The sequence below is a fragment of the Lepidochelys olivacea genome (assembly GCF_965140295.1).
Source record: "Lepidochelys olivacea isolate rLepOli2 genome assembly, chromosome: 15".
In the NCBI taxonomy this organism is placed as follows: domain Eukaryota; kingdom Metazoa; phylum Chordata; order Testudines; family Cheloniidae; genus Lepidochelys; species Lepidochelys olivacea.
This window is the reverse complement of record NC_140425.1, coordinates 30,145,901-30,161,530: the sequence shown is the minus strand read 5'-3', so window position 1 is coordinate 30,161,530 and position 15,630 is coordinate 30,145,901. Positions and strand designations below refer to the sequence as shown.

The following is a 15,630-nucleotide window of genomic DNA, read 5'->3' as shown; positions in this document are numbered from 1 at the left end:
AGTTAGGTTATGCTAGATAATGACACATACTGAGAATATCAAGGTTTAAACTGAGCATCAGCCAGAGGAATACTTGTGGAATTGGCATTCCAGGATAAACATACAGGGTGTCAAATGAAGTGAGCTAAAAATCATAGGCTAGTAATGAAATGCTACCAGAACCTGAGCTAGTGTAATCATTTAGTTTATATCTGGAGATGTGAGGGGGCTTTATCCCACTCTATTGTTAAGGTTTCCCCAGAAGATATAACGCTAGACTGATGCAAGATAAAAGCTAGGGGCTAAGCAAGGAAATGAAGTTTTAATAAGAACTGCCTAGTAACTAGTTTCTATGTATGTCATTGCCCTCTACTGGATAGAATGACAAGTTACTCAACTGCGTGTCATAGGTAGAGCTGGGCCAGAAATGGTGTCTTCAGCCCCCAAAAATATTTGAGATTTCAGGAATTTCTCCCATCCTGAATCAGTTTCAAAAATCTCATGAACTGAAAAGTCCGAAAAATTTTCAGTTCAGATCAAAATATTTTCTTTTTAACCAAAAAAACCACGCCATAATTAGCTTATGTTTTGCAACAAAAAGTTGTTTCAAACCAGAAAACCAATCTTTTTTTATTTTGAAAACATCAAAATGGGGCATTTCCGCAATTTGAAACCTTTTTTCAGACTTCAAAGAAACCACCCCTTTCCCCCGAGAAGCTTCCGTTTCGACAAATCGGCATTTTTCTTTATTATTTTGTCAAAAAATTCCCAATCTACTCAAGTCATAGGCTAACCACTAAAGCAGCAGGTCCCAGGTTGTGAATCGCAAGCGCTTGGAGGTCTGAAGAAAAGACAAATAAAACAACCCATGGGAAATAAGGAGCAGCAAGCACAGCCACACAACGAGGAAGAGAAAGCAGAAGTTTCTCAAAGGGAAGGCCTTTGAGCCACAAACTTGACTGTGGTTATTTTTCTCCTGCTGATAATAGCCTGCCTTAATTGATTAGTCTCATTAGAGTTGGTATGGCAACCCCCATTTTTTCATGTTCTCTGTATATCTATATATATATATATCTTCCTATTGTATTTTCCCCTGCATGCATCTGATGAAGTGGGCTTTAGCCCATGAAAGCTTATGCTCAAATAAATTTGTGAGTCTCTAAGGTGCCAAAAGTCCTCCTCGTTCTTTTTACTGATACCGACTAACTTTTTGCTGATACCGACTAACTTGACTGGCACTCCCTTAGCAGAGGAAAGGGGCTAGGAATGAGGCATCTGGACACTGGAGCAGGACACCAAGCATCTGGGGAGCATGTGCTGGGAAGAGGAAAAGAAAGGGACCAAGTGACAGAGAAGCCCAGGCAGGGTTGTGGAGAAAGAGAGAGAGGGAAACAGGTGGATGGTGGAGATGGAATGGAGAACAAAAGGCTCAAGGATGCTGTGATTGCGACTGGGAGGGGTTGGCTGGGCTCCAGCATCAGAGATGGGAGGAGAAGTGTCCACTGGCCAGAGTCTTTCATCACGTGGACCACAGCTCCTCTGAGACAGTGTGAGAATGGTTAAGTTAAAGAAAATTCTCCCTCAGCTCCAGTGGCAGGATGCTGTGCTTTCAGAGCTTCGCGCCCCCCTCTTGCTATGCCATTACAAGTGGCCATCCTGAGCAGAAGAGGGATGGGGGTGGAGTCCTGGATGGTCAATGATTAGTTGCACCATATTAAAATCAATTGAGGTGTTTTACTTCAGTTTCCTTCTGTTATTAAGTGGATCACAGAAAAGTGTCTGGGCAGATTATCAGTTGGTTGATTTACTGATAACTCAGCAGCAAGTAACAAGTTAAAGAGATGGGCAGTGGCTCCCACTCTATGGATTTAAACAGTTTCCTCACAAAGTGAATAGTCTGGTTTGTAGAAGCTGATCCTAATGTGTTAGCCCTTAAAGAAACACAGCTACGTAATTTGCTTGGCTTTAAAAAAATAGATCTCAGGAATTTTCCAGGTTAAATGACATGCAAACACACATTCATGATTTTGGATAAGGAATGGAGTCAGGGAAACTTACTGTTTGAAGTTCATTGCAAACCAAGTGTAAATGCAACACAGAGATATCAAAAAAAATCTAGCTGAACTTTTGCCTTTGCAGTTAAAATGAACAACACAGAGAGCTATGAAATATACTTCTAGGCCGTTAGCAGAGACTTGTGTGTTTTGCTAATGTTGCAGTGGCCGATTCTCTCAGCCTTTAATGCAATGATGGGGTAACTTATTGTGGCTGAGTTTGATTGGACAGAATGCAAATGGACTGATATTAGCAAGCAGTTTGACAAATAACATTTCATGCGTGTAACTGCTCCTCAAAGAAACGAAACATAAAAGTAACAGATAGTTTGCAATTGGCCTAGAGATGCAGGCCAGAAGATATTGCTAGTTCCACAGCATTGCTGGATTTTCTTAGCAGCTTCTCTGCTGCATATTAGGCTTGAAGGACATCCACCAACTCATCTCCCCCAAAATTAGTCTGCTTCATTCATTCATAACATTTGACACTAATCCCTTTCTTAGATGCATGGGGCCTGGTGGAGCTAATCTCAGAGACCGACAGTGCCCCTGGAATTATTTTGTTTGGAAATTCAATCAAGTTCATAGCCAGTGTTTCATACCGTACAAGTATGTCAAGAGAAAGGATTAGCATGGGTAATCACAGCCTTAATTATAGAATTTAAATTGCAACGTGACGTCTGGGCTCATTATACTCATCATAAACAGCCCTCCCATCATCACTCACCAAGGGCCAGTGTACAAATAGAACAAGAGACTAACAGCTGGTTATTAAAGGGAGAGCTGTGTGGCAAACAGCTTCGACCCCCTACACCTTTAGGGAAAGTTGGCTTGAGGCAGAAGAGTTCACCTGGCCTATAAATCACATCATCAATCAGACACAGTTGCTGGAGATCTAGATAAAATCTATGGGCCAGATCCTCAGCTGGTATAAATCAGTGCATGTCTATTGAAGTCAATGGAGAGTTGCCAGTTTACATCAATCAAGGATTTGGCCCTATTTCTCCATTCCTCTAAGGGAAATGAATGTTCTGGCTGAAAGGACCTGTTCTGAAGAAATTTGGCTATAAGGCGCTGTTTTCGGGGAAGGGTTAATATATATATACACAAAGTGGAATCCTTGGTCTGAGTATCTCTCCCATTAGTGAAAATAGATTGCATGGGCTAGTCTAATACCTGGGGAAAACAGCTTCCTGGCCTCCTTGTTCCCCCTTGACATCTACTTTTAGATCAGCGTTACCATGGTCAGAGTGTGGTAAGTACCTGCTTTGGGTAAAGGATGGGATAGTACAGCTAATCATCATTAAAAAGAATGAGGAGAGACTAACAAGTCTTTAAGGTGCCACAAGTACTCCTCGTTCTTCTTGCTAACACGGCTACCACTCTGAAACTAATCATCAGTGTTGGACAGTATCCCTTCTACTGGGGATTGCTAAATTGCAAGAAGAACACTGAGCTGATTACATGGTGTGACAGGTAAATAGATCTGAGACCCAAAGGGCATCCCCAGCTTCTGTATAACTCCCCTGTCCATAAAACCCAAATACTGCTGCACATCTTGATCTTGCAAAGGAAACTTTATTTGCTTCCATGTTCTCTCTCGCCGCCTTCCTCACCCCACCGCTGTGTTTAACCACATCAGGTCCCTCTGAAATGAAATGGTCTGTTAGTGGAAATCAAGGGGGAGCAATTCTTGGCCCTGTCACTTTTCACTAAGTCTGGGGATGATTTGCCATCGCTCCAAACATGTGTAGACAAGCCATTAGTGTGTGTCATACACACACACACACACACACAGCAAAGAACTTTTATAATCTTTTTGAATCTTATAAAAAGCATACTATAAATAGAAGCTCTTTAAATTGTGACCTATAGCCTGTACCGTGTGTTTAATATGAATCTGCTGGGTGTATGTCATCACTCAAAAGACTCTTCTAGCTTGTTAACCGAGAAAACATTTGGAAAAATTATTACTTCTTCCAGGAACAGCCTGACGTGACCTGATTTCCAGAACTGCATTGAGATCACATCTGCATATGCTCAACTGTTTATTTAACCAACTTTGCTAATTAATTATTTCCTGCCCCTCACACACACAGTTCTGTTGTCAGATGCACACTCAGCTCGGGTGGTTAAATCACAGGTTTGTTGGATTTTGGTTTTACATTTTACAGCACTATTATTTAATTTGCTTGCAATTCTAGCCTGTGGCCCAAGCTATGCTGCCTTCATGGAGACAGGCCATAGGGTTTGGAGCAAATTCAAATCTTGCCAGAGGGGAAGATGGAATTCTTGGTTACACCCGGAGAGAGCAGGTCACTCTCCTGTGATGTGAGAAGAGAAGGATTTAAAGAGACCCTCAGACAGAGGTGACAGTTCTCGAGGTGCCTGTGAGAGTTACCTTATTACCTCCTGCCTCCAGCATGAGGGAGTCTTGTTTGGGCCCAGCTGGTCATCAGCTGTCTTACACCACCAGCCTTTCAGCCACTCAAGCACTGTCCTGTGAGCAATGCCAGCCCTGTCTTCACGTTCCAGGCTAACAACCCAGCCCCCCGAGTCCCTTTGACTCATTTCCCTGGGATATCCAGCCCCTGACACTCCCAGAAATTCCAGATCCTCTGCACACAAAGGTGCACTGCTCCCAAGTTTACCAGTTTAACCTTAAATCACCACTCCTGTAAGCCACACGGCACTTGTGACACTTATAACAAGGTTTATTTAAGAAAGAATAAAGATGCAACTAGAACCAAGGGTGGCAGAAGCAAATGGTTACAATACAAAACAAAATCACAAAGCGTGAACCTGAGTCGACCCTTATCAATAGTTACCTTTTCCACCTAATAAAGCAGATTTCCCCCAGCCCCAACCCAAAGTTCAGTTGTTGCAGAGCTGGCTGGTTTCCTCAAGAACGCCCACTCCACAAGGGGTTTCCTCAGTGTGATGGGCTACAAAGTGCTTCTCCCTCCTCTGCATTATACTGAAAATAGCTTTTTGTTTCTATTCACAGCCAGGGTGAACCCCTGTCTTCTTGTAAAGTTTCTTTTCTGCCTTTAAATGGTTTCCTATTCAAAGTCTGGAAAGCGTGCAAGGCTAAACAACTGAGTCAAAGAGGACACGTCAGAATTCCCCATTGCCCAAATGGGCCATTATGAGACACATTATCTCCTGGTGGCTAATTTCTACATAAAGTCCACAAAGTGTATTTTCACCATAAACACATCATTAGCTATACATACATCTTGCTATGATTATGAATCTTGACAAGTTATGAGCTTTCTGTAGATCAATACCCTGCAAGACATGCATTTTCTGTAGGGAGTTTGTCAGTTCTGAGGTGAGAGAGAGATGTTTGCAAAGAACTGGGGACCCTTTGCCAAGGGGACTCTGCCACAGTGTTTCCTTTCATCAGAAGGCAACAATCCTGGTTAACTTATTTAATGGTTTTTACACGAGAATGGTGAGCATTTTAATTTTTCCCTGGGTGGGAAACTGGCCATGCTGCAGCTGCAGGGTCACAGTCACATGCTGGGGAGGTATTTTAAAGATGTGCTATAACATTTGGGTAGAACTGAGCATAATTCAGAACGCAGAGAGCAAGTTCCACCCCCCCCCCTTTTTGCAGCATGTCTGCAAGCAAAGTGCCAGTTTCTTTAATGCATTCAAAGGAGCTGGGACAGACATCTTCACGAATCCCATTCACAGTACAGCTTGCCATTTGATACTCCAAAAGTGCCGCTCCAGCTGTACTGATCTGTGAGCGGTCATGTAAGTCACATGTACTGTTTCTGTTCTGGGATTGGGATGGGCCTGACCTTTATGAGATTTCTGGATGTCGGGGAACCACAAGTCTCACACCCTGGTCTACAGGGCTTTTGAGAGCTGAGCAGTCATAACCTGCCACCCAGTGACCTGCTAACAGCTGCTAGAATAGCAGCTGAACTGCGACAGAGGACTCCGGTTGTGGTGTCTGATTGCTGGAACCCTGGGAGCCCTGACTGGTCCCCAGCCTCTATTTAACCCAAGCACGAGAACAGGAAGATGTTCGTGCAACTGGACTCCCCTGGTGTAGGCTGCTTCCTTGTGATACCTGCTCCTACTGCTGCTCTCCTGGTAACCCTGTCTGCCTCCTGACACCTGACTCCTGGTTTGCCCTCTGGCCTGTCTTGGATTTGGACCTCCTTGTATTGGACCATGCCTGACTCCTGCTCTGACCACTAGGTCAGACAGCCCACGTCCCGGTCATGACACAGCTCATGAAAAGGATATTTAACAGTCCAAGAAAGCATGCTCTCCATGAGTCTTCAAGCCTAGAGGGGCACTGCTCCCTCTAGCACAGAGCTCTCCATACTGTGCGAGCTGCGCTCATTTCAGCCTGGTACATCCCAAACAAGCCTGATATTGCAATTTGTCATGACTTCTTGTGCAGGCCGTTACCCCACTGAGTGCTGATCTCCTGCATCCCGCTGCTACAGGATACTCGTCTAGAGCAGAGCACTAAGAGAATGAAAAGAGTGGAGGGAGAAGATTTCCACAGACCAAGTGACTGGTCATGGCCATGACTGTGGTGCCCATTGTCCCACTCCGACATGATCCCATCTGATCAGTTATAGCGGAGTGCACAGTTGCTATTAGTAGGAGTTTTGCAGTGTACAGGATACATTTAAATGGTCTAGTTCTTATCTCAGAATGGTTTTGTACTAGTTTAACCCCAGTTCACTGCAGTTGCTCTCAATTTGCACCCAGAGATAAGAAATCATATCCAATGCCCCCTCCTGAAACAAGCAACAGGCGCGTCATCTAACCAGGTGTGATCTCTCCATGGTGCTGAAAAATCTGAGCCAATTTTAATCCCTCCCTATGTGCTGATGGTTCACCCAGCTGTAAAGATAATCTGATGGCTACATCTACTGAAGCCATCATGGTGGACTGTGCTTCTTCCAAAATCCATCAATGCCTGGGTAGAAGACAGACTCCAGGGACCACCCAAGGAAAAATGAGTGTGTCATTTCCTATGCCATGTGCTCGAAGGAAAAATATTCAATCCCATCTCTTCCCAGTGCTATATGCTGGGCAAATCACAAGTCACAGAGGGAGCCTTCATGCCAAAAATGGTAAGGCATCAGCAATGGGGGGAAATGGATCTTATTTTCAGTGTAGTTCTAATGGAAGCTGTATAACAAATCTACTCACCCCAGCACTGGAAGGGACAGAAATAAGCCAGACGGGATAAGTACACGTTTGTCAGCCTCCAAGACCTGACCTATCCCAGTAATGTATTTCAGTCTAACTGAACTCGGGTCCCCTTTTTGGCATGCAATGTTTTCTAGAGCTCCTTCAAAAATTCATTACAATGATGATTAGTAGCCCCCAAAATTTATCTGAACCGAAACACTGTCCTAACCAGGGGCTTTGGCCATCTGGAAGATGCAACAATCTGACTTAGCCACATCGTCAGCACAATTAGCAGAGCATGGCCATGTTCCACAAACCGGCGTTTGAGGCCAGCTGCACTTGCCAGTACTTGTCAATCTACCTAAAATAACGGTGATTACTTCTAAATGATCTAGTATAGATCACCCTGTTTAAATTATAGAGGGTAGTGAACTCATCTTCTGGGACAGTTTGGTTGTGCCTTGCAAATTACTACATTAATTTTCTTCATAAACCCTAACCAATTTACATATATGTTCACAGGTTTTGGGTTTAATTGCTGCAGAAGAAAGTATCAATAGCTTTTAAAATGGCATTCTAGAAACCCAGCACAAGTGAAGCCAATAGAAAGACACACACATATTATTTCCCACAGCGTATAAGTAGAAGGCTAAAAAGGGAATTTTAAGAACAAGTCGCCAAAGTTAAAAACAGCCAACAAGAAATCATTTAAGACTACCAGCAGCAGGAACCCTGCAAAAGGAATTCACGGCTCTGTCAACCCCAAATTTGATCTTTGTGTGTGTTTTAGAACTTGACAATGCTGCAGTCAGCAATTCTGTAGGTTTAGCCATTGCCAGCTAAAAAAAACGAACACTGCATAGCTAAAAAAAAGTTAGGCCTTTGTAAGGCCAGGGGAAACAGCTGCATACTTGCAGTTTTCCAATTAAAACAAAACAAAAAAGCATGAAAAATACGAAAACAACAACCTTGATTTTAAGTGCCCTGAACATATTATTGTTATAACTAAAAATTTGAAGTGTTTTAAAATAAGTTATTAAATTTAAAAAGATTGGTAACCCATTCAAGGTTACTATGCTAACCCACTAGAAGTCACTATAGGTTAGGTGCTTTGTTAAAGTTAGCTATAAAAAATTAGATAAAAGTAAATACCTCAAAGCAGTCCGAGGTTCTTCAGGCAAAAAGCTGGCACCTAAACTCACCATCAGCTGGCCAAAAAGAGGGCTCCTGAAAGCCCAGCTGGTAATCACTCAAGACCATTTCAAACTGTGGATAAAATGTCCTAAAACTATTGTGTATGTACTTAAAATCTAATGGATAGTTTTAAATAAAAGCACATAAGAACAGCCATACCGGGTAGCACAAAGGTCCATCTAGCCCAGTAGCCTGTCTTCCCACAGTAGCCAATGCCAGGTGCCCCAGAGGGAATTAACAGAACAGGGAATCATCAAGTGATCCATCCCGTCACCCATTCCCAGCTGCCGGCAAACAGAGGCTAAGGACACCATCCCTGCCCATCCTGGCTAATAGCCATTGATGGACCTACCCTCCATGAATTTATCTAGTTCTTCTTTGAACTAGCATGCTTGCTTGTATCAATCATTCTTAAATGAATAAGCTGTGCCCCCTGTTCATTTATTCCTGACACTGCCTAAAAAAACCCGAACAGTTAAGTTACCACTGCTTTGGCTTCTAAAAAACCCCAAGTAACAGATTTGGCAAGCCAGTTGCTAGGAGTGATGGAGAGGAAGGAACGATTGATACAAACTGTTTGTCTGGCATAGAGGAGGGGGACGTGGAGCAGGGTCATAAACCTGTAATTTTCCATGTTGTAGTCCTGAATTGATTTATGGATACATTCCATTACTGATTCAGGGCTCCAGCTAATAAGCCTGGTCAAGTGAGAAAATATGACAGAAGGAAAGGGAACATCTGGAAAGTTAGAGACAGTGTTGGAAAACAGCTTGATTGATTTTGTAAAGGAACATGGTAAATGATTTTTGTAAGCTTGGAGACTTTATCGACCCCAGAGCGTTCCTACAGCTCTAAGCAATGGGACACGTGGGTTAGTGTAGGAATGTGGATAGCAGCAATGGTTTTAGCTGAGTTGCCAAAGGGGTCCCAGGATGAGACCCAGGCAGGTCACAGGGAATATAGGAGACAAAGTTGTGCTTTCAGAGACATGTTGGAAGAGCAAAAGGGAATTGTGGCTGTGCTCAGAAGTCGTAGCCTAGGAAGGCGGGGGGGGGGGGGTCAGAGGAGGATCTTGACTCATATTCTTCTCATTATGCGTATAAGAGGGATGATCCCCATGACCATCCTTTTGCCTTGGGCACTTCCAGGATAAAAGATCCATTTTTCCTCCAGAGCGTAAAGGGGGCAGTCAAAGAAGATAAGGACATTGTAGAGGAGCTAAATGATTTATTTGCATCAGTCTTCACCATAGAGATTGTAGGGGAGATACCTACTTTTTCTAGATCCTCAAGACGAGGCATCATCAGACATTGAGGTGCACAAAGTAGTAGAGGTGGAACAAACTGATAAATGAAAGAGCCACACGGGTGTGAGACTGGATGTACAGCCAAATGTTCCGAAGGATCTTAAGAAATGGCTGTTCTGCTCACAAAAACTACTACAAACTGATATTAGCTAGGGAAGAGCTTCCTCTCTTGGCAAGTTATTCCAGAATTGTCCAGTGGTGGGGTTCTTACCCCTCTCTCTGATGTAGCTGGTGTTGGTCACTGACATGTAGAATCCTGGAGGAGACAGATCATTGGTCCCATTCAATGCAGCAATTCTCAGGTTCCTAGCTAATATAGTCCATACCTCCTCTTCCATCTGTTTCTCAAACACTGGTGTCCTGAACAGTTTGTCCTTTATTTTATTAGCCACCTTAGATTTTAAATCTATTCTCTGCTTCATGGATTCCCGACTTGCTATAACAATGAAGCATTTTTCGTTCTGTCTCAGTCAGTGGGCCAGGTTCTGAGCTCAGCAACACCAATGTAGATCCAGAGTAATGCCATTTTAACCGGCGGAGTTATTCCAGATTTACACCAGAATAAATGAGACCAGATTCTGGTTCATCATGTTTAGCTACACGACTTTAAGAATGTATTTGAAATTCATTGAAACACTACCACTCAAAGGACTGAAGACAAAAGACTTGTCTAAAAAGTCTAAAAGCAAAGGGCCATATGTTTCCATCTGCTCTGCAGTGCCCAGGGAATCAGCCTGTAGTAAATTAAGACATACTGACATAGCACTCCCTCCCAGACCTACCTTAAAAATGCTCCAATTCTGTCCTATTGGACTATACAGTGCATAATTGTGTCAAGATGTCAGCAGCACATCTGAAAGAAGGGCTTACTGGGACCCCAGGTGAGGAAAAGCATCTAAATGAAGAACTAGAGTAGGTAGCTAGATTTTCCCCATGGGTCTTCACAGGCCTGCAGAACATAGGCAAGAGTTTCTCCCAGAAACCTTGTTAACAGTTTAACTTCTACCAGTAAATGGCTATAAGATACCTTCAGTTTTTAAAGCGGAACTCCCCAGTGAAATCAACAGCACAAGATGGGTCCAAAGTGATATCTAGGGTTGGTAAATCAGATCGGTGAAATTTACATTTGCCAAAATACTTACCTAGTTTGAGCAGAGTTTTGTATTTGGCCACATCCCATGTTTCAAGCTCAGTGCGCTAGCTACAAAGCAGGGGCTGGTCGATATGGAGAGTTAGTGTGCAGGGTACTGCAATGTAAGTCTACAGTGCCCTAGCCTGCCATGCACTAACTGGCCATGCTGAGCCTACCGTCATGCACTACATGTTCCATAGTGCCCAGAACTTTAATGTGCGGTAGCACAAAGCATGTGGCTGGTCAGCGTATGGCAAGCTGGAGCACACTAGATTCACATGCCAGTTTCCTGCGTGCTGAGCATCCGAAAAGGCAAGCCTTAAGAAGTATCCTCTGTGCGGGGCAACATGTTTCCTGACAGATTCCATCACCACTCATTCATCTCCAGGGCAGCTTAATTCTGTTCAGAGAGTTGCTCATCAAGAAAGTTGATGCTCATACCTTGGGTGTATCCAGCATTTTAGCAACATTGAACATCAGTGCAAGAACAGCTACATCTACCCATTCACCAAGATAAGATAAATCTCTCTTTTGAGTCCATCCCACCATAAACACATTTAAATAACATCTTAACATAAACAGATCTCAGGTCTTGCTTTTCAGACCGAATAGGTTAACACGTGCTATTTGCTAATTGAAGACAAATCTTTATCAAGCTCTGTGCCTGTATTAAATTCCTCCTTCCATTACACCCTTCTTGAGAAAACAATCAGATGCATTAACCAGCTAAGAGGCTCCTTTGATCACCATGAGAGCTGGGTCAGCTTTAGGATTAAGGACTGGAAGAGTATCTAAAAAGGAAACTTGTCTCAGAAATATAGTCATTATTAGAATGGGGATATTTCCCTGAGGAAACTATGGCTTCCCCCATTATAAGCAGCTATTGGAGTTCATCACTCCACTGCATATTTTGCTATGAGAAATATCTCAGGACCAGATTATTATTATTAATTGTATTGTGGTAGAACCTAGGAGGCCCAGTCACAGACCTGAACTCCATCGTGCAAGGCGCTGCACAAACACAGAACAAAAAGACAGTCCTTCAACCTCAGTAATGTAATGGTTTGGGGAATTCAACGGAAAAGCTCAGTTGAGGTGAGAAAAATTGCTCTGTAAATATGGCAGCTTCTCACTAAAGAGATCTGCTCCTGGTGCGTATCCAGAGTCGTGTTTGCCAAACTCAGTGACAAATGAATTTCCAGCTACGTTTTACCCATTAGCCCCGCAAGAGCTAACACAGCCCTGAGAGAGGGAGCTGGAATCTGTATTGATTTGTGCAGCATCAATTCATTTCTAAGGGCTTAACCCAATTCTCCCTTCAGCTTCCCCTGGTGCAACACACTGAATATGGTAGGGTTGCTCATGCATAACAGATGGAAGAATTTGAAGGCAATTGGGCTGCACAGACATAATACTCTTGATAAAGAATCATTTCAAAAAAACAATCATTTATGGTATAACTTACTGATACCATCAGCTGCTGTGCGATGTACATATTGCATCTCATTGGATCAAAACCGATTTTGGAGGGGAAAAAAAACACCCTTAGGTGTTACTTTTGAAAAATAAATCCTGGAATAGTAAAGTGTCTTTTCATGGCCTTTTCTCTGCACTCTTCCTCTTTTTGCTAATCTTTTCAGCTACTTCACTGCAATAACAGCTTTTCCCCTTTCCAGCTTCCTTGCAACGAGCCACTGGTTCACCAAACTGCTAATATTTGACACGTTGATCAATTAAAAAAAATATTCCTAGTGAATCACTGTTCTGTCCAATTTAAATAGTCAAGGAGGTTGGATATTTTTTCTTCCCAATTCCAACTGACTCCAATTTTCAGGACAAATAACTTAACCTCCTAAAACAAGAGAGAAAGGAGTAGCAAAAACACAGACTGAACAGTTTTACACGGACAGCTCAGTGTAGGCTGTCATTCATCTTGCCTCCAAGTACATATCGATAAACTGCTCCCACAAATAGGCTTCGCATAGCAGACGTCCATATTTCTTGCCCTGTCAACTTGAAGGCAAGCAATAATTTTTGCTTGATTGTTAATGGCAGATAAAGGAGGTTCTCTGCAATGTAATACATCACAGGGGATTGTTTTTCCTTTCATCACATTGCATGGCTATCATTACAAGCCCACACAATTCAGAGATGTCAGACACAATTCAAGGATGTCAGTCGATGATGCTTTGTCACAAAAGGCAAGAGGCTCGTTCTATTCAGAGTGTGCCACATTGAGCAGGCTATTTCACTCCAAGTATTCCCTCCCAGGAGCGTTATTGTTATGTAGGCACCTCTAGAAGTGCCTACAATATGGTAGGTGTTCTCCAGACAGAAGATGGTCTGCACCACTCAGCTCACAACCTAAGGACTGACACACAAAGGGGAGAGGAGAGGGGCACATGGGCAAGAGTTGGCCACATCTTAGTAAAATAAGGTTTGCTGCAGCTAGATTTCCTGTAGCCATCATGGTCTTCGAGGAGGACCTCGCTATGGAGAGGGGCCCTGGGGGCTTTGCACACCTAGGGTGTAGCGAAGGAAAAGACATTTATGTGAGAAGCTGCTAAAATGGGCATATCAGTCTGGGGACACTGACGGAGTAGAAGAGGTGGTGAAGGGGACAGAGCAAAAGTAGTGGGCTCTCTCTCTGAGGAATGCCTCCTATGCTAGTAATGACACAGATTTGGAGACCTACCATGGCCAAGGAGCTGATGTGCAGCCAGCCTCTCGTTCCACAGACACGTGGAACAAGTGTCACCAGGACTGCAGCCTGCATGTCACATTTTCAAGTGTTCTCCCAGGCCACAGCCCCTGTGTGCGCATCACATCCCAAGGGATGGAAGCTCTGTCTTGCATGGGAGTAGGAAGCAGCTACAGTCCAGCCTTGAAGGAGTGAAGCACTGGATGATCTTAGGAACCCCAGGAGAGAACAGTTTTGATGGGCTATATGGGGGAGTGTCAGGTAGCCACCCACCCCTTATCCTGGCTATATCATATCCTTCCTATGGAGAGAGGGCAAGATGAGGTGCTAGACACTAGAAGGAAAATGACCAGTGTGGGGTGGGGACTTACCTGCACAGAAAGATGTATGTGGTGTCTTGGCAAAGAGGTGAGCTTCGCAGCTCCTGGTGAAGCCATCCGGGGTTGAGAGACTCAGCCCCTTGCAGGTTGGGCTGAGGATAAAGAAAACCAGCCTTCTCCATGCTGCCAATTTCTTCATTTTCTCGGAATCCTTCCAAATTCCAGTGTTCCGGGACCATCGTCTCTGCCTCATGCATTTGCTGCCGGAGGCTCTTGCTGTCGGGGGCTGGGGGGACAGGAAGGGGGAATGGTACAAATGGCACTTTCTGAAAAAAGACTGTTTCGAACAGATAAAGAGCTGTCCATCCCATTCCTTCCAGCATTGACGCAGGTCCCCACCACAACGATACAAAAGAAGCCCAGCATTAGAGCCAGCCAACAGGCGCACGGGGGGTGGGGGTGAGTAGGGGCGTGTGGAGGAGGAAATAAAAACAAAGGGCTGAATGCAGCATCTGCCACCCCACACCTTCTTCTGGCAAATACGATCCCAGGTCCCAGCTGTTCGTTAGCTAGGCCTCCTTTCACAGCCCACGTCAGGCCGCCCTCAGAAAGGACTGGTTCATTCATCTCTCGCAGCTCTCCCGCTGGCCTGCTGCCAGGCATCCCAGGCCTGGCCTAGCCAGTTCTCTGTCATCCATTACCAAGCTGTGCATGATTCGCCTTTTCTACCACCTCCAGGTGGGAGCGTTCCTCATGCAAGGGCCTTCAAGGCACTTTCTTAGTTTCCTCTTGGGGTCACTCTCAGGTGCTGGTCTCTGGTGAAGTTTACAGGTGAATGCTTAGCGTCCGTTGCTAAGCAGTCGGGTTCCCAGCTCCTTCATTGTGAGTCTGATGGAGTCTGCAGTGCAATTTACAAGTAGGGACTCTGCCCCCATCTCTTCCTTCCTCGGATTTGCTCTTAGCACATGGCTTCCAGTCTTCCTAATGAGCTAGTAATGAGAAGTCAATCATTTATGCAAATCAGAAGCAAATATTGATTTATTTCAGGCTACAGCAATCCATCACCCCAGTTTAAATTGGTGACGGGCCTGAGCCAGGACAGAGCCCAGCCCACCCCTGAATTTTCAGGGTATTCATGTCTCCAGTCCTCATATTCAGGCCCCGCCATTCTTGCCTAGATGCTTCCCATCCGACACACAATTTGTCCCTTTTTCCCCCTGTTGGAAAAAAGCTCCAGCAATCACCACCGCCACATTGACAGTCCCATGTGTTCAAGCTCAGGCAAGCTGCATGGAGCCCATTTGTGCATGCCTAAGCGGGTACGCTTGGGTGCAAAGGAAGCAATCTTGCTATGCAAGTGCCCCCTCAATCTCTTAAGAGCACCTTAAAAGTGGCATTGGGCCACGGCAGCAGGGCTGACAGCTAGGGCTAGTCACCCAAGTACGTACCCAGGGGACTGGGCAACTTTGTCCTCTGACCACTAGCCTGAGTGGCCACCTGTGCCAGCATAACCACAGTGCAATTTTGAGTGCACTGGCTAGTGCAAGCCTGTCTCCCCCCACTGGAAAGTGCCTTTCTCAGTGGACATATCCATCGGGTCTCCCTTCTACTTGGTTTGACCTTCTGATATTCCGTGAGGGGAGAAGGTTTAATTCCTGATGCTGGACAAAGGCAGGCTGATGCTTTAAAGTCATCCCAATGTCTTCTCATTATGACTTGCAAGCAGCCCAAGTGAGTGGGGACAGGAAATTCATGACCACCACGTTCCCCTC

At 44.5% G+C, this 15,630-nt stretch overlaps 1 protein-coding gene across 1 annotated transcript in view; it reads right to left on the bottom strand.

Moving 5' to 3' along the window:
• Positions 1–13,942, bottom strand: part of RPH3A (rabphilin 3A) — a 150,308-nt gene extending 136,366 nt beyond the window's left edge. Inside the window, exon 1 of the mRNA XM_084649351.1 lies at positions 13,910–13,942. The gene's annotated coding sequence lies outside the window, so the exon portion shown is untranslated. The remainder of the gene's footprint in view (positions 1–13,909) is intronic.
• Between the last annotated feature and the right edge of the window lie 1,688 nt (positions 13,943–15,630).